At 43.7% G+C, this 18596-nt stretch overlaps 1 protein-coding gene across 5 annotated transcripts in view; it reads right to left on the bottom strand.

Moving 5' to 3' along the window:
• The window catches only part of LOC126183358 (ATP-citrate synthase), a 167834-nt gene that overhangs the window by 118271 nt on the left and 30967 nt on the right, over positions 1–18596 (bottom strand). The window contains exon 1 of one of the 5 annotated variants that reach the window (XM_049925271.1): positions 12041–12137. The exons of 1 other annotated variant lie outside the window; for it this stretch is intronic. The gene's annotated coding sequence lies outside the window, so the exon portion shown is untranslated. 3 more of the 5 variants (XM_049925270.1, XM_049925273.1, XM_049925274.1) reach the window with 3 other exon arrangements.

Here is an 18596-nt window from a genome sequence, read left to right on the forward strand (position 1 = left end):
AATGTTTAAGCACACCAACTGAGTAAGTCTAAGTGGCCACAGTTTCACGTGCCCGTCTATACCGCGCTTTTCTCGTAGGAAGGAAAAACCAATTACCTGCACATCCAACATGAAACGTGATCAGCATTTGCAGGACCTCTACCAACCACGATGAATACAAACACGCGAGCACGATATGAAAAATCATCCTTCACAACAAAATTCTTCTACGAGCCTACTGTGTCCATTTGGTTGTACAAGAAAGCAAATTATACCATTTTTGAATTCCATCAACCGTTTTCCAGCATTTAATTACTTTCACTCCACTGCTAATGACATGTAATTCTTTGTTCAGGGTAGTGCAGGTACATTTACACTCCGAGGGCCACCTTACGGGGCGGAACTTTGTGTACCTCTGTCAGTTCCCTACTTCCCTGTTGCAGTTAAGAACGGTAGGTTGTGAATACGTTATTTCGAAGTTCAGATGCGACACACACACACACACACACACACACACACACACAGTTTCGCAGACCTCATCGTCGTTTCTTTGCATCCCCTGAAATTTGAACTAAGAGCATTCATCTTGTGTGTACAATACGCAATCGGTATCGTAGCGCGTTGTCTCCAAAGGTGTGTTGGAGTGGTCAGGCGCCTTGTCCTGCGTAGCGAAGCATTCTAGCTCCTTGGCCTAGGGGGGGGGGGGCGGGGGGGGGGGGTTACCTCTGTGACGTCTAGTGGTAAAGCGCGTGTCTGGAAACCAAGTGCGGGATCGGACAATGGGATATTTCAGTCTGCCTTTAACCTAACCTTCACCTCTCAACGATGTGAGGATTCGCCGGGAACGACACAGGGTCCGGATTCTACGTTAAACTGTAGGCCCCCTTTCCCTGCTAGGATTACGGACAGACAATTAGCCAAAGTGGCGTCCAATTGAAAGACTTGTAGTTGGCCACTCAAATATATGAGGTTAGTAATTCTAACAACAGAAATAAGTATAGTAAAGCCTACTTCGATTTGAAACTGTTTTTACTACTAAGATAAACATTGGTATTTATTAGTACTGTTGGAACAACTAACCAATATGGTGCACTGAACAACTAATTTGATATGTACTGAACACTGAAGTTGTCTTAAGTTACAGCATTAATTACTAAACTGTTCCCCGTTTAACGCTCATCGAGACCGTTAGAAACAAATTTAAATTTTCTTTCGGGCACTACATCAGTCTGCACAAGCAATAATCGAAAACTAAAAATACTGTATAACGATCCACGTTCGGGTGGTAAGTTCTTATGGGACCAAACTGCTGAGGTCATTGGTTCCTAGACTTACACACTACTTTAACGTACGCTAAGGACACCACACACACTCATGCTCGAGGGAGGACTCGAACCTCCGACGGGGGCAGCCGCGCGAACCGTGGCAAACCCCCCCCCCCCCCAGACCGCGCGACAATGTAGAAAGAATAGCAAGGTTTAACATCCCGTCAACAACAAGATCATTAGCAATGGAGTCCAAGCTCGCATAGGACAAGGATAGATAAAGAAATTGGCTGCGTTCTTTCAGAGGAAACGCACCGGCAGTCGCCTTAAAGAGATTTAGGGAAACCGCGGTAAAACATAAATCTGTATGACCGGAAGAGTATCTGAACCATTATCATCCCGAATGTGAATCTATTGTAACGACAGTTGCGTCACTTCGCTTGTTATTTTCATGCATATTCTGTACGTTTTCTGCCTTGGTGCTGAGGAAGAACTCACAAAATTGAAGAAGTTTCTTTATTACCTTCACACTGCATTGTAGATTAAACTAGCGACTGTTACAAATCAAATGACACAAAAAAACGGCGTATAGTTACTACTATTATTTATTTGTCCCGCGACACCTTTTGATGATCTTTACCCTATCGCCTGCAGGTGAACAGCCTTCTTGCATTACTGAGGTCATAATGTAACGCCCCTTCTGCGAAGTGTTCCTTGTTGTTGCATATCAGTACAACGGATACTTTCTATTGGTAATATCTGATGTAATACACGGAACACTGTGAACACCGTAGTAGTTTATTACGCTTGGTCCTAATGGAGGTATTATGCCGTCGCATTTCTCCCACCTTTAAATTGACTTACCAAGTCTGTTATAAGTGGCATCTACAGTTTAAAGTGGATTGCAAACTACGGTAGAACTTGGCTTTTTCAAATATATAATTCATTGCCTAAAGTGAAAGAAGTGACCATGAAGTGAAAAGAAACTAGCGTCAACCGAGAACGAAATCTTGCACCTTTAGCTTCATAGCCACACACTCAGCGAGACACAAAGATTTTATACATTAACTACTACAATACTGCTAATTGTTTACTTACAAAATATACAGAGATATTGTCTACATCACAGTAGGTACACGAATAATTTTTACTAGTAACGTCTTACGTCGCAAGTCGACACAGGCAGAACTTAGTTGTGGAATATATTGTCCGAGTTTATCGATATACGGATCAAATGATAGTAGTAATAGTAAAGCAATTTTTTATTGTTTTAAGAATGCTTCAGTAGTGGCTCTGAAGCGAAAGGCGGTATTTAAAAATGCACTGACCTTAACGAGCTTTTATTGGGCAGACATGGAACTTCGGTTACTGTATGTTTGGCCGTCGTATTAAGTGCACACACGAACTAACACATTTTATGATTACGGTAACACTACTGATTTTCGATGAGGTTAAGATTTGTATCATGTTTATTCTTCGATGTTTCGGTTGAGCAAGCACGTCTGAAGATGAAACGATATAATTTTGAAATCGATGAGAATTAAATACCATCATAAACCAACAAAAAGGCTTATCCAATAACTGTGTATTAATAAAATACAGCTGTAAGCCTCCTAAGGTTCTATCCATGAATATAAATCACACAAAACTCGTTAAGTTATCGTTAAGCACTCTGACTTTTTTTAATATGACATAATATTTGCAGTTTCTATAAACGTGAAAATTTCTCCTTTCTGCATTAATATTACGTGGTAATGTACTCTACAGTTTTTTGTTTGTGAGATAAAAAAATAACAGTGGCTGTATGCAGTGTGTTTTATTTGTTATACAATATACCAGATATTCTCCCAGTAGAGAAAAGTCATTACTGAGGAACCACGGATTCCACAAAGATTGGTCAAGAAATTGGCCGTGTCCTTGTTAATACAATCATCCTAGCATTCCTTTGGAGTGATTTAGAAAAACATGTAATCTAAATCATGGTGGTCCTATGTTTTAGTCCAAATCCGTCCGATACGATACCATGAAGACTACCTGCTGTACAGATATTCGCCCCTACGATTAACACACGCAGGGGTCTCTAGTAATTAGCAATGGACTTTACCGAAGACTCACTCGCGCTACAGTCCAAAATGATTCTGGAGACAACACACAGGAAACAAATATCAGAAAGGACGATAATTCCCTGGATATGCCAACTAAAAACCACACAAAACATTTCTACAATTGCGTCAAGTGCACAATAACATAATCAGAAAATCATACATTTGTAGTCTGGTTGGACAGGTAACAACTCCCTAAGACCATATCCTGACAAATACTGTGTACAGAACGAAAATCCATCTGTGTTCGCTATAGCATGCCTGTGACATACCGGACGTTGTGACTAAACGAGTGCCGTGTTTGAAGACCCGTATGTAGGCAGTTACTTAGCATGGCTCCGTCGGAGCTAGATCAACTTGCTTCAAGGCCGTGTAGCTAAGCTCTCTCTTCTGTTTCATTTTTTGATAACAGCAGGTGCGCCATAGCCAGCAACTTGCACCCGCAGTCTCTCTCAAAGACCTGAGAGCGGACGAATGTTCACTTACCATAACCATCCGGTCTGTCCATATACTGGGGTGAATGTGTCGAACACACTATATATTCCTTTTCTTACAGACGGATTACCGATCAGGACAAAACAATCGTGACGAAACAACATGAGCAATACACGGGGCACGGGGACCTTTTTCCCCTGCTCCATGCTCGAATCAACAATTACCTCCCTCTACCACAGTCTTAATTGAAGATGTAGTTAATTCAACAATAATACACACAGCGGTCTTCCGCTGCGGAGCCCCTATTGGTTCTATGTGCAATGAAAAGCTTGCTCCTAAACACTCGTATCTTTCCCTACACTATACTCCGAACGCAGCTGCAGCACATAATGTCGCTATTTTGTTAATGAGTGGGTCAGCGTCCGACGTTCATATTTCCGTACGGGGCACGCCGTAAACTGTATGTTTCACTGAAATCAGCCCACTTACGATAAATACTAATGATGATCGCACCCGGAAACGCAGTGAGCATTGCGGTTTTTGTATTTTCACCTGTAGGGTCATCGCAAATACCCGTGGTAAATAGCTCAAATCATCAGCTTTGCCCATTCTCTGCACATGGAAAACACAGAACGATCTGGCCGCATCTCTACTGCAGTTTATTGCCGCTCACGCTTCTTCCCAAATACCAACGGGTGCTAATTTTCGCGGTCGTGGGTAATCATCATGTCTTACTGAAATGTTGTGGAGCGCAATATTGTTTCAGAACTACCAGTACAAGGCTCAATTCGATCCAGACGATGGTGCGTAAAGATTAACACAACGGACGCTTATTCTGAAGGACGGCGTTTCAAATTCCTGTCCTTCCATCCATACATAGGTTTTCAGTGGTATCCCTGCTTTGAAAGGGCACGACTGATTTTCTTCGCTTTCTCTCCCCAATCTAATGACGTCGTCGACAGGACGTTAAACACTAATCTCCCTTCTTCAGCTCAACACGCCCTATAATCAGCGAGTTTTAGCAGCTGCTCCTTTGTACAACGTATCAGCAGTATATACATACTCAAGTCGCCAACGGCCTAAACATAAATAAGGACGTTAAAACGCTACTGATCTTATTTCCTCATTTGTATGTCATTATACTCCTGCACGACACATTGCCTCAAAACATTCATCTCAATTTATCGCAAAGAAGAGATGAGCTTAACATCATTTGCGTTGTATTAGGTTAATTCTACTGCCGTTGCATGGTGAAAAATTGACCAAAGTGCCTAGTGAATTTTCAGCGAGCTCATTATCAGTACTCTTTCGACGTAAAACCTTAACCCTGTGGCGAATAGCGTTCACTACAGTGGACAGCGGTTAAAGGTCGCTTCTTTAGCATTTTCAATCAGGCCTGAGGCTGCAAATGCAACAGTTTACTGCAGTGGGTACTCTCTACTGGTGGTGTGTCCTGCATGCAGAAAATTAACCATTAAATGTTGTCTACTGCCGTGAAATTCATGCACCACAGGGTTAAGAGTCTGCTACGAGGGAACGACATGGAATACTCCATGGCTAAGATAAAGGAACCACCCTCAGTTGGGATTAAAAAAAAAAAAAAAAAAAAAAAAACAGATTACCGGAAACTTAAACTAATACTGACGGGAAGGAATGTGAACTAGGATCCCCGGGGCTCCCGTGGGAACAGGACTGTTACGCCTCAGCTAACAACCGAACTACGTCTTAGCATGCTCTTAGAGCAAATGAAGAAAATCAAAGCGGGAACCATAGTTCACGATGACTGAGAAAACTTCAATTCAGAGACAATTCCAGATTAAGTTTAATTCGTTACTTTAAAAAAAACGTATTTTATAGAACTCTTAACTATCGCTTTTTATCCTCGGTTTCTCTCCAAACACACGCCACTAATGCGCAACCAATTGCCGATGATAGTTTTCCGCACCCTTCATAAAGTTCAAGCGTGGGAACACGGTATCTGCTTCCTGTTACTGTACAGGACGATCGTGTAAATATTATGGCTGTTGAAAAATGTAAGAAATCAAACCTGGTACCGTAAATTCTCGAACCATAATCAGGAAAGTAAATAAGTATCTTGTGGCCTTCAACTCTTTCTCGTTCCCACTGCTATGATGAACTTGGCAATTTCTAAAATATGTACGTATGGGACGGCAACTGGGATATGATACACTAAAATACCAATTACTTATAACAAATGACATAGCTAATTAACTGGCAAAGACGCCCACGAACAGTTACAGATAGTATGACCGTTAACTTCTGCGTACATCCTGTTGGAATGGGTTTCAGAGTGAAACTTAACTGAATATAAGTACTACAAATATCAACAGAAGAACAATATTTTTTGTGGGGCAGGAGGAGCAGCATCTGGGATATAAATGTGTGACGGACCGGTGGTGGGGGTAGGAATCTGCACTGGCGCACGTACGGATATCCACGTCAGCTGAAACGGTTTTTTGACTGTTCGACGGTGTATGTATGGGATCCTACGACCTCTAATCCCGCCGTATGCTGTTGCCAGCAACTGCTTTACTTTTTATGTACGACACTGCTAGTCCGCGTATGGTTCAGTTTCTGGACGACATGCTACAACGTGAGGGTACACTAACGCCATTGCCAGCATTGTCCACGCACCTTAATCCTATTCAAATGTCTGCAATTCTATTGTAGGATGTATCGCAACTAATGTAGCATATGCCAATAGTGTTCCAAGAGTTGGATCTTACAGAGTCGCGATAAACTCACCCATTTCAGTGATAGAACAATATAATCTGCGACAAGTAATTTCGGTTATCTCATCTTTTCGTGAACGTTCCCAGAGGTGCGAAAACGGTCATGTCTTAAGTACAGGCTAATGAACATTTACATCTGTTTATACCTGAATAATATAATGTATTTGGAAACGTCGAAATTCCTATGTATGATAGTGAAGTGAATTAAAAGCTTAGCTTTTCATGATGTGCGATATCTCGTTTGATTCCATATTTCGAGAACAGTATTTTTATTATATTTACGCATCGCGCGGGATAGCCGCGCGGCCTGGGGCGTCTTGTCACGGTCCGCGCGGTTCCCCCCGTCGGAGGTTCGAGTCATCCCTGGGGTATCGTGTGTGTGTGTGTGTGTGTGTGTGTGTGTGTGTGTGTCGTCCTTAGTGTAAAACAAAGTATTCCAAAAAATAAAAAGTAATCGTTGCAACATAGAACGTGACCTTATCCACCGCAAACCCTAAAAGGTATTTCTTTATTGACCAAATCACAACACCTGACGCTTAGCCACACGAGAAGTCAGAGTAGTACATTTACGCTTTGCACAGCGTAACTTACCGGCAGACAAGTGCAAGCCCGGTGTTCACCTCAGTCCGCTGATTCGCAGTAGACTAACGCAGTCGGGGTCTCAGCACGACATTTACATGCAAAGGCTCGGGGTCATACGTGTTACATCAGGGGCGAGCACGCGACTGCTACTTGACTCAGGCTGGCTAGAGCAGATGTGGAGATACAAAAGCCAATGCTTGAAAAACAACTTTTGTTTCTAAGAAAGGTTCTGGCTTACAGGAAATTGCACAATACGCGTTTGCTGCGAAGTGAAAGGAAAGTGGCGACAGATCCCGACCGAGTCTTTCTGAAGACATAGGAGGAAGTTCACTGCAGCTCCGGGGGTTCCCTTCTGATGGCGCCACGTTCTTCGAACTCGCCGTTCTCAAAGAGGGGACACAGACTTTCTATATGACGACCCACCTAACTACTCTCACGGCAAACCTGCAGTAATAACTATGCGATTTTTGACTACAGAATACGTAACATATTAAATATATTGTTTGCTCAGTGATTGTAAATCGCATCATACAATTGACAATCCAAAATTAGATACAGTGCAGGCTTTTAGCAGCCAGAGTGGTTTTCGTACAGGACAACAAACATATTCAAAGAAAGAATTACACTATTATATTCTTGTTAGCGGCCCATGTGCCAGACAACCACATCCTCCTCCCTGCTGTCGTTCAGTTGTCGCATCGTTGCTCCATACCATTTCAATATGTTGCTCGCCAGGCTTTCTGTATTGTCAAGGTAACGTCGTTGGCGCGGTACTCCTCACTCCTCTCTTTTCTGCGTAGCATCAGTATCCTTTATCATTCACTAATATTTTGGGTTTTCGTTCTCTACTGAAAACTTATTTTCCTGATAAATATTCGCCAAACAAAAAATTTTGCGTATTACCCGTAATTATCATATACGACCGTCATTTTAAATAGTGGTCAAACTCATTTAGATGGGAGGTTTTGCCTTTAAGCAATTGCAAAGCCATCAGACACTGAACGCTAGCGCAGTTGATTTTCCATAGTCTCGCATTTATCTGAAGCGATTTCGTAAAACTGAAGAAAAGATAATCTGAATGATAGCTAAGCGCATCATTGTCTTACCGACGGAGAGAAATTTCATTCTGCTGCTATCTTCCTATGTAAGAGCCATTTTACAAGACACGGAAATAAATACTTTGTATATTTTTCCTTCGCACTCTTCAAGTTTTCCAATTTCATACGTATAACCATCGGCTCAACATAAATTTGAACTAAGGTTTCTGTTGAATCTGCGATTACTGTAACAGGATGTTTGTATGTATGATTTTGTCTTGTTTCCACACTTAGTGAAACATTCTGTGGGAACGATAATGTATGTATTGTATGCACTGACAACTTTGACGTTAATATGCACACGCCGACCACTGTCGGTAAGGGGAAAATCAATTTTCTCCTTGTTTTGTGCTTGTGCTTTGTAAGCTAAAGCCTACATGCCTATCACGGCCGAAGGCTTTAACAGCAATTGCGACTACCGCCTGATAGTAACCTTTTGTTATGGAAGCCAGCTCACAAAAAATATTAGCAGAACGTCACATTTGTATTAATCTTAAATGTTTTGAGCTTTCGTATGGAAACTAAAAACCCATAAACGACATTATTAATATGTAACTTACTTTTAGAAACGGTGGACGTACACATTCCAACAAAACAGAATAGTGCCTAAGTGAAAGAAGAATGGTAGTTCCAGTTGCACGATCATGCTGACTAGCCGTCTGGCATCTTCAGAGACAAAAGCGGGCAACTTCATCGTTACCACAACTTTTGCTGGCAGTACAAAGTCCGAACGCCTTTCACTTTTCTCCCTGTACATTTGTGTACCAACCTGCTTTCGCGAAAGGCTCGCACTTTCTTCGGCCGTGGTATGTAAGCCACAAGGACACGACACTTCTGGAATGGACAACAGCGTAGGTAGCCTGACAGATTAAAATCCCGTTCTCTGCAGACGGCTATAGCGCCATCTAAACAGTGATGCTTAAATATGTTCCCACCATTAAAATTTGTACGTTATAATTATATACCAACAATATGCCCAGTTACTAATAATGGCGTACTAGTTACAACTAATGCGATTCCATGCATTTAATCTAGTAATACGTATTAATGAGACATGTGAACTCCACACCTACGATTGTCGTCTTTTTTGGGACTGTTTTTCGAGTCGTTTTGGTGCACTTAAAAACGTGTGTGTCACGTCAGTGAGGCTGAGATTGTCAGGCAGTCGCCAAGGCCAGCTACACAGCACAAAAAACGAAAAAAGAAAGGAAGTAGCAAAGTTCTCTGCAAGCTCTCGCAGACGATGACCTTGGAAAAAGTTCCCTCTCAGGAGATCCGAGTGAATGCGTTGGTGTGCATCTGTAATCAATCACACGTTACTGTAATTTTACAACAATGCTTATTTCGCTAGTGACGCGAGAGTGTTAAATTATGGAACAGCCGAACACGAACATACGTCGAGGACCACAGACGGTTTCGAGGGAAACGCCAGAATATTGGAAAATTATTCAAAACTTTGGGAAGAAACCACTGACAGAATAATCTTACATGTTCAAGAAAAGCAGCGCAATATTTAAGGAAACAAACCAGGCTGCTGAAAGGTCACAAGGCACATTCAACGGAGGCAGGAAAAACGAGTGTACAGCTACTCAAATGTTATCCTGCCTCATCGGTGGCAGAGGTTTACTTCTGTTTTTAGTTCATTAATTCTGATAGGACGACTCTCGTAAGATAGGTTGCAGTATGAAATACTAATTTTAATACTACTTCGTGAGTTGTCAATTTGATTACGTCCCTCAAGACATTGTACAAGTTTATAAAGAAGGCACTGAAAACTTAAGACGTTACTTAGTAAGAGTGGTTTTCAAGCAAGTACCATCTACAACGGTTCTTTATCAGTGTGTCTCCTGCGTATTGCATCACACAAACTTTGCCTCTTACTTATCAGTCATTTCAACGAAAACAAGTTTCAGCGCTGCAATGATCGTTTATCTAACAGGTGTATTAAGTCTCTGAATCGTGCCCAACTGCGACATCATATCAAGATCTAAAATCTAGTGTTAACACCCTTTGAACTTGGTTAACCCTCAGCTATGAACTCATTCAAGCAACAAGAGCTAGCAACTCGCATCACAATACCCAAGGTGAAAACTGCAAGGCTCGGGTTTCCCTAATGGCATTATTGCGCTTGACTGTGGTGCTTAACAAGCATTTTAGGGTTATTGTCTTGCAACAGGCAGCATACTTCCGTTATAGATGCGATAAAGCGAAAAGTTAGGTAGGTAACAGTACCATTCTAAGAAATTACGTATATCTGCTAATGAACTTGGGAAAAATTTTCATTTGTTCCTCAGCATTTACTGCAAATATCTTAGAACCATGCTGGCGTATGTTAAAGGACTAATTTACTCAATGAAAGAATAGTCTTGGACGTAGAAATGCCATCCCCCGTAAAATCTCCTGCAGTCGATGGTAAAATATGACTGCAGATTACGATAGATCCAATAATAATAATAATAATAATTATTATTATTATTATTATTATCATCATTATAATTATTCAAACATCTTGCACGTGCGCCATTTTATTTTCAGATAGATTGTCAAACTTTCAGAATAAATCGTTCACTCTGCAGAGGAAAGTGCAATGTTTTTGGAGTAGCACACAATTCAGTTTCAGGTAAAATATTCACTTTCGAAAGCATTCCTAATCTGTAGCCAAGACGTATTTCTGCGATTTTCTTTCTGGTGTGTTACAGCCGCACATTTGCCTAGCTAAACTACGACTATTCCTAACAGTAATTATGATATTACAGAATGGTCTTGTAAGTAGACTATTGTGAAGCCACAGTTCGTAATGTAGTACTGTCCGGTACAGGCTTAGGCTGTTGATAACATCTAACGGAATGACGGCGTGCCCTATAAACGAACGACAAGGAAAAGCATTCGCAATAAACCTACTTTCGTTTTGGAGGGATAGGAAGTGTGGTTGTTCCTTCGAGGTCGGATCACAACGAAATACAGCGTGCAGTACTACAGAGATCAAACTGAGTAATTGAAAACCTCACTGACAATTTGGCGCATTAATAAATGACATTACTACAATAGCATTATCTCTATTTGTCGTGTTCTGAATCGTCAGAAAAGTCTATCACAGGTGTCTGAATGTTTGACGTTTACATCAGTAATCAGCTGTCAACATGTAGCTAACAAACAAGCTTAACGACCTCAAAAATTTCCACTACAGTTGTATTCATTATGGAATTGGTTGAAATCATGTGTATAACTTTCAGGATTTTAACTGTGTTTGACATCTACAGGATCTCTCACCCATAAATCGTCGTTTATTTGAAAATGGTAACATATGTTTCGCACACACTATAAATACGTTAAAATCCACCAGCGGCAGAAGGGTTCTTGCAGATATGGGCTGAAGGGAAATTTCCTGTGTGTTCCAACACTCGTTGCTTTCCTGCTGCAGTGGAGACTGTTCAACAGCTTTTAAGGTAATATCGCGCATTAAGAGAATGAGGAACGATAGAAACTTAAAGCACAGTGGTACCACAAGATAGAATTACCACATGCAGCAAAGTCGCAGAAGAAAAATGAAACAATAAATCACGACAGTTCAAACAAGTCAATCGTGCATTTATCTGATTCCAATATTAATTGGTTGCTTCTTACAACATGATTCGTCCCCTTACAATCTGTCAGGTAGTTTCATTTAAGGAAATACGTACTCACACAAATGTTCGTATAAGTAGCAGGCGTAGATTGGATAGTAATCACTTTCAAAATGTGTTCAGCGTCTGAACGTACGACAGTCGCGTCGTGGAAACTAAAAAGCTATGTGAAAGACTGCACAGGCGGTCGAGGCGCCTACTTACAGGTCTGTTCGACGCGGCGGCGAGCAGGGAACTGGCGTGCAGCGACGCTCGGGGGGGCCGTTATAACGTGAGGCCGTGATAACGGACTGACCTCAACACTATCAACCAAAAAGTGTATCTGGCTCAGGCAGAGCTCTGCCTTCAGTCACATGTGGATCTGCTGAGCGTAGATAACCTTGCATGATACATTTACGTGGCGAGCATGGAGAATTGCAAAAGCCTAACTTATCAACGGCGTTCGACACGCCGGGAGGCAGCGAGTGCCACGTAAGATATGGCGTGATGAGAGCCATTCCTAAATCAGTTCTCCACCGCGTAAGCAAAATTCATTTACACGAAATGACACTTATATGTATGTTGATTTTCGTAAATACGATAGAGGTATAATAATTCATCAAAGCGCGTACAAATCCAACCTATGATTGCTTACCAGCAGGTACCATCATAACATTTTGAAGCTACTCGAGGCTAGACGATGGACTCATATTCAGCTTCATATTAATCCAATCAATTTTCAGGTGGTTTGCATGACCGCCTGTCGCTGGTTATGTCATACCCGGCATTAGACCAACAGATCATGTAGCATCTAGCACTCAATTTACCATGATCCATGGCCTGGATCCACGACCGCTCTACTGCAACCCGCAGTTCATATATTGGCCGGGATTGCATCGAACTTCTGCAAAACTTTGCCAATCTTGGTGATTTTGCGTTCTTTTAAATTTGGCGTGCATTTTTCGTTGCTTCTGCATCAGCGATCTGACATGTTTTGTGTACCATGGGGGATCAGTACCATCAATTATTAATGTATGTTGTATATATCTTTCAACTGCCTTCGATACTATCTCCTTGAAACGATTCTACAGCTTTTCTGCGCTTATAAGATCAGATCGGAATGAGTGAAGACTGTCACATAACAAGGCGTTAAGACCATTTTTATCAGCGTTTTGAAATATATATACTTTGCGTTTCTTTTTTTATGGTTGTGGGTGTTACGGTATTCACCCTAGCAGCAACTGCCTTGTGGTATCTGATCCCTGTATTCGTCACGATACTCACTATTTGTCCAGCATTATTTGTCACTAAGAGGTCAGGTATGCTTTCGCAACCATTTATGCTTCGAGTGGCCTCATGAACTCCAAAATAATTGACTGAGAATGCATTCAGTGAAATTTTGGATGACGTTTTATGCCTGCCGCCGGCTTTCCACTTAAAATTTTTCCATCATATCGAGGGTAGATTGAATTCACCACCGACTATAATTGTATGAGTGGGGTACCTATTTGAAATGAGACTAAAGTTTTCTTTGAACTGTTCAGCAACTATATCTTCTGAGTCAGGGTGTCAGTAAAACGATCCAATTAATAGTTTAGTCCTATTGTCAAGTATAACTTCTACCCAAACTGTTCGCAAGAACTATCAACTTCAATTTCACTACAAGGTAAACTGCTACTTATAGCAATAAATACTCCATCACCAACTGTATTTAATCTATCCTTTCTGAACACTGTTCGGTAATTTGAAAAAATTTCAGCTGAACTTATTACCGGCTTTAGCCAGCTTTCTGTACCTATAACTATCTGAGCTTCAGTGCTTCCTATTAGGGCTTGGAGCTCTGGTTCTTTCCCAACACAACAACGACAATTTACAACTACAATACCGATCGTTTCTACAATTACCTTACTGTGTTTTACATGCTCCCTTTTAGACGGACGCCCTTTCTATGGTTTCCTGAGATCCTCTGACCTAAAAAACTGCCCAGTCCCTTCCATACAGCCCCCGCTACCCGTGTAACCGCTTCCTGTGTGTAGTGAACTCCTAACCTATTAAGCGGAACCCGGACCACCGCCACCCGATGGCGCAAGTCAAGAAATTTGCAGCCTACACGGTCAAAGAACCGCCCGAGCCTCTGATTCAGACCCTCCACTCGGCTCTGCACCAAAGGACCACAATCGGTTTTTTCGACGATGCTGCAGATAGTGAGCTCCGGCTTAATCTCGCAAGAATGGCAGTCTTTACCATTTCCGCTAGCCGCCCGAAACCAGAGAGATTCTCTTCCGATCCAAAGCGACACACATCATTGGTAACGACATGAGCCACCACCTGAAGTTGGCTGCACTCTGTAATCTTCATGGCATCCGGAAGCACCCTTTCCGCATCCGGAATGACTTCCCCCGGTACGCACACGGTGTGCACACTGGCTTCCTTCCCCTCCTTGGCAGCCATGTTCCTAAGAGGCCCCATTACGCGCCTAACATTGGAGCTCCCAAATACTACCAATCCCAGCCTCTGTGAATGCCCAGACCTTGCGGGCCGAGAAGCTTCCTCTAGAACAGGAGGGACGACTGCATCCGGCTCAGAGGCTTCGTCAGCCACAGTTAACGCCCGAAACCTGTTCGTCAAACAAACCGGGGAGACCCTACGATCGGCCCCTCGGGAAGTCTTTCGCTGCCCCACTCAACATCAGTGCAGGCAGTAAGCGGGGCAGCAACAGCAGTGGACCGATCGTTGGAGACGTGGGACGTGCTAGACGTCCCTCGCATCCCCGCGTCCGACCCCCCACAGTGATGCCCCTTGGCAGCAGCCTCAAGCTGTGTGTCGGAAGCTAACACAGCTTGGATCTGTGAGCGAAGTGTCACCAACTCAGCTCGCATCTGTACACAGCAATCACAGTTCCTGACCATTACTGAGGGAGTTCCTGTTTGAAGCTCGTAAAAATATGTAACAAACGAACGGTGTACTCGGCTTATTAGCAGCAGGAACTCGAGGTGCTCTCTCACTGACGGTTTAACTGACACTGAGATACACTCCTGGAAATTGAAATAAGAACACCGTGAATTCATTGTCCCAGGAAGGGGAAACTTTATTGACACATTCCTGGGGTCAGATACATCACATGATCACACTGACAGAACCACAGGCACATAGACACAGGCAACAGAGCATGCACAATGTCGGCACTAGTACAGTGTATATCCACCTTTCGCAGCAATGCAGGCTGCTATTCTCCCATGGAAACGATCGTAGAGATGCTGGATGTAGTCCTGTGGAACGGCTTGCCATGCCATTTCCACCTGACGCCTCAGTTGGACCAGCGTTCGTGCTGGACGTGCAGACCGCGTGAGACGACGCTTCATCCAGTCCCAAACATGCTCAATGGGGGACAGATCCGGAGATCTTGCTGGCCAGGGTAGTTGACTTACACCTTCTAGAGCACGTTGGGTGGCACGGGATACATGCGGATGTGCATTGTCCTGTTGGAACAGCAAGTTCCCTTGCCGGTCTAGGAATGGTAGAACGATGGGTTCGATGACGGTTTGGATGTACCATGCACTATTCAGTGTCCCCTCGACAATCACCAGTGGTGTACGGCCAGTGTAGGAGATCGCTCCCCACACCATGATGCCGGGTGTTGGCCCTGTGTGCCTCGGTCGTATGCAGTCCTGATTGTGGCGCTCACCTGCACGGCGCCAAACACGCATACGACCATCATTGGCACCAAGGCAGAAACGACTCTCATCGCTGAAGACGACACGTCTCCATTCGTCCCTCCATTCACGCCTGTCGCGACACCACTGGAGGCGGGCTGCACGATGTTGGGGCGTGAGCGGAAGACGGCCTAACGGTGTGCGGGACCGTAGCCCAGCTTCATGGAGACGGTTGCGAATGGTCCTCGCCGATACCCCAGGAGCAACAGTGTCCCTAATTTGCTGGGAAGTGGCAGTGCCGTACCCTACGGCACTGCGTAGGATCCTACGGTCTTGGCGTGCATCCGTGCGTCGCTGCGGTCCGGTCCCAGGTCGACGGGCACGTGCACCTTCCGCCGACCACTGGCGACAACATCGATGTACTGTGGAGACCTCACGCCCCACGTGTTGAGCAATTCGGCGGTACGTCCACCCGGCCTCCCGCATGCCCACTATACGCCCTCGCTCAAAGTCCGTCAACTGCACATACGGTTCACGTCCACGCTGTCACGGCATGCTACCAGTGTTAAAGACTGCGATGGAGCTCCGTATGCCACGGCAAACTGGCTGACACTGACGGCGGCGGTGCACAAATGCTGCGCAGCTAGCGCCATTCGACGGCCAACACCGCGGTTCCTGGTGTGTCCGCTGTGCCGTGCGTGTGATCATGGCTTGTACAGCCCTCTCGCAGTGTCCGGAGCAAGTATGGTAGGTCTGACACACCGGTGTCAATGTGTTCTTTTTTCCATTTCCAGGAGTGTACACCAACCAAAACAAACAAAAGCCTGTACGATACGAGGGTCGATTCATTCACAATCGCAGTTACGTGAACTGATTCAGTGTCTTTGACGCCTAGATTGCATATATCTGATACACACTTAGGCTATATGTGTTTCACAACAAATATAGCCTAAGTGTGTAGAATATTGTGGAGAATAAAAATCGGTTTGTCTGTTAATACCATCTTGAAGATACTGGAGGACCCTAAACACAGAATTCTGAGATATACATAATAATGGTTAGAAAATAATATTTAGTTATTTATTGCCATTAACAACTTACACTTTAGAGCAGAAACGTAAACTCATAGCAACTGCTGAAAGTGACAACTAACAGTATCAAATATATGCATCACAACATAGCATAAAATATTGCTGTACGCTCTCAAGTAACCCGGTTGTGAAATGAGACCGGCATTAGGACCTTTCCGCCAAGTTTCTCTTCCATTTCTACTTGGGGTTTAATACAACAATTACTTCATGTAACCCCATAGATAAAACCCGTAGGAGCAAAATCCAGCAGCCACAATTACTATATGTAAGAACATCTTCCAATAGAACAGTCAGGTGTATATGTTGTTTCAGTGCTCAAGAAAAGTAATATCAAAGTGAGCTGGTGCTCCATCGTATTAAAACCACCTATTCTTGTTGACTAGAGGTAGTCTCAAACAACTGTTTAAGTACATCTCGAATGAAAACCAGATAACATGCACCATCCAAAAGGAATGGCTGCAAATAAGAGCCAATTAGTTTACCTACAACAAATCCATCTCCGCTCACGATTTAATGAAAAATCGTTGCCGACCATGTTGCACAAGCGTCTCGTATGGATTTTTATCATAGAATACACAGAAGCCATGGGCTAAGGATATGCACATGTAAACGTGGCAGTAGTACCACTTACACAGGTATAAAAGGGCAGTGCATTGGCGGAACTGTCATTTGTACTCAGGTGATTCATGTAAAATTGTTTCCTACGTGATTATCGCTGCACGACGGGAATTAACAGACTTTGAACGCGGAATGGTAGTTGGAGCTAGATGTATGGCGCACTCCATTTCGGAAATCGTTAGGGAATTCAATATTTCGAGATTCACAGCGTCAAGAGTGTGCCGAGAATACCAAATTTCATGCATTACCACTACCATGGACAATGCAGTAGCCGAGGGCCTTCACGTAATGACCGAGAACAGCGGCGTTTGCGTAGAGTTATCAGTGCTAACACACTAGCAACACTGCGTGAAGTAACCGCAGAAATCAATGAGGGACGTATGACGAATGCATCCTTTAGGACAGTGTGGCGAAATTTGGCGTTAATGGGCTATAGCAGCAGGGGACCGACAGGAGTCCCTTTGCTAATAGCACGACATCGCCTGCAGTGCCTCTCCTGGGCTCGTGACCATATCGGTTGGACACTAGACAACTGGAAAACCGTGGCCCCTATTTGAGTTGATAAGAGCTGATAGTGTGGCGTAGACCCCACGAAGCTATGGGCCCAACTTGTCAATAAGGCAATGTGAAAGCTGATGGTGGCTACATAATGGTGTGGGCTTTGTTAACATACAATGGACTGGATCCTCTGGTTCAACTGAACCGACCACTCACTGGAAATGGTTATGTTCGGCCGCTTAGAGACCGTTTATAGCCACTCGTGGTAGCCGGCTGTTGTGGCCGTGCGGTTCTAGGCGCTTCAGTCTGGAACCGCGTGACTGCTACGGTCGCAGGTTCGAATCCTGCCTCGGGCATGGATGTGTGTGATGTCCTTAGGTTAGTTAGGTTTAAGTAGTTCTAAGTTCTAGGGGACTGATGACCACAGATGTTAGGTCCCCTAGTGCTCAGAGCCATTTTTAGCCACTCGTGGACTTCATGTTCCCAAACAAGGGTGGACTTTTATGTCTATGGATGACAATGCGCCACGTCATCGGGCCACTATTGTTCGCGGTTAGTTTGAAGAACACTCTGGACAATTCGAGTGAATGATTTAGCCTCCCAGACTGCCCGACATGAATCCCATTTAACATGTCGGGGATATAATCGAAAGGTCATTTCGTACACAAAATCTTGTACCGACAACACTTTCGCAATTATGGATGGCTATAGAGGCAGCATGGCTCAGTATTTCTGCAGGGGACTTACAATGACTTGTTGAGTCCACGTCACGTCGAGTTGCTGCACTACGCCGAACAAATGGAGGTCCGACACTATATTAGAGAGATGTCCCATAACTTCTGTCACCTCAGTGTAAATGGCTGCTGCCGCAGTTGGAAACATAACACAGCTGACAGATGGAGAATCCGTAAGCAATACGAA

The sequence above is a fragment of the Schistocerca cancellata genome, chromosome 4, assembly GCF_023864275.1.
Source record: "Schistocerca cancellata isolate TAMUIC-IGC-003103 chromosome 4, iqSchCanc2.1, whole genome shotgun sequence".
In the NCBI taxonomy this organism is placed as follows: Eukaryota; Metazoa; Arthropoda; class Insecta; order Orthoptera; family Acrididae; genus Schistocerca; species Schistocerca cancellata.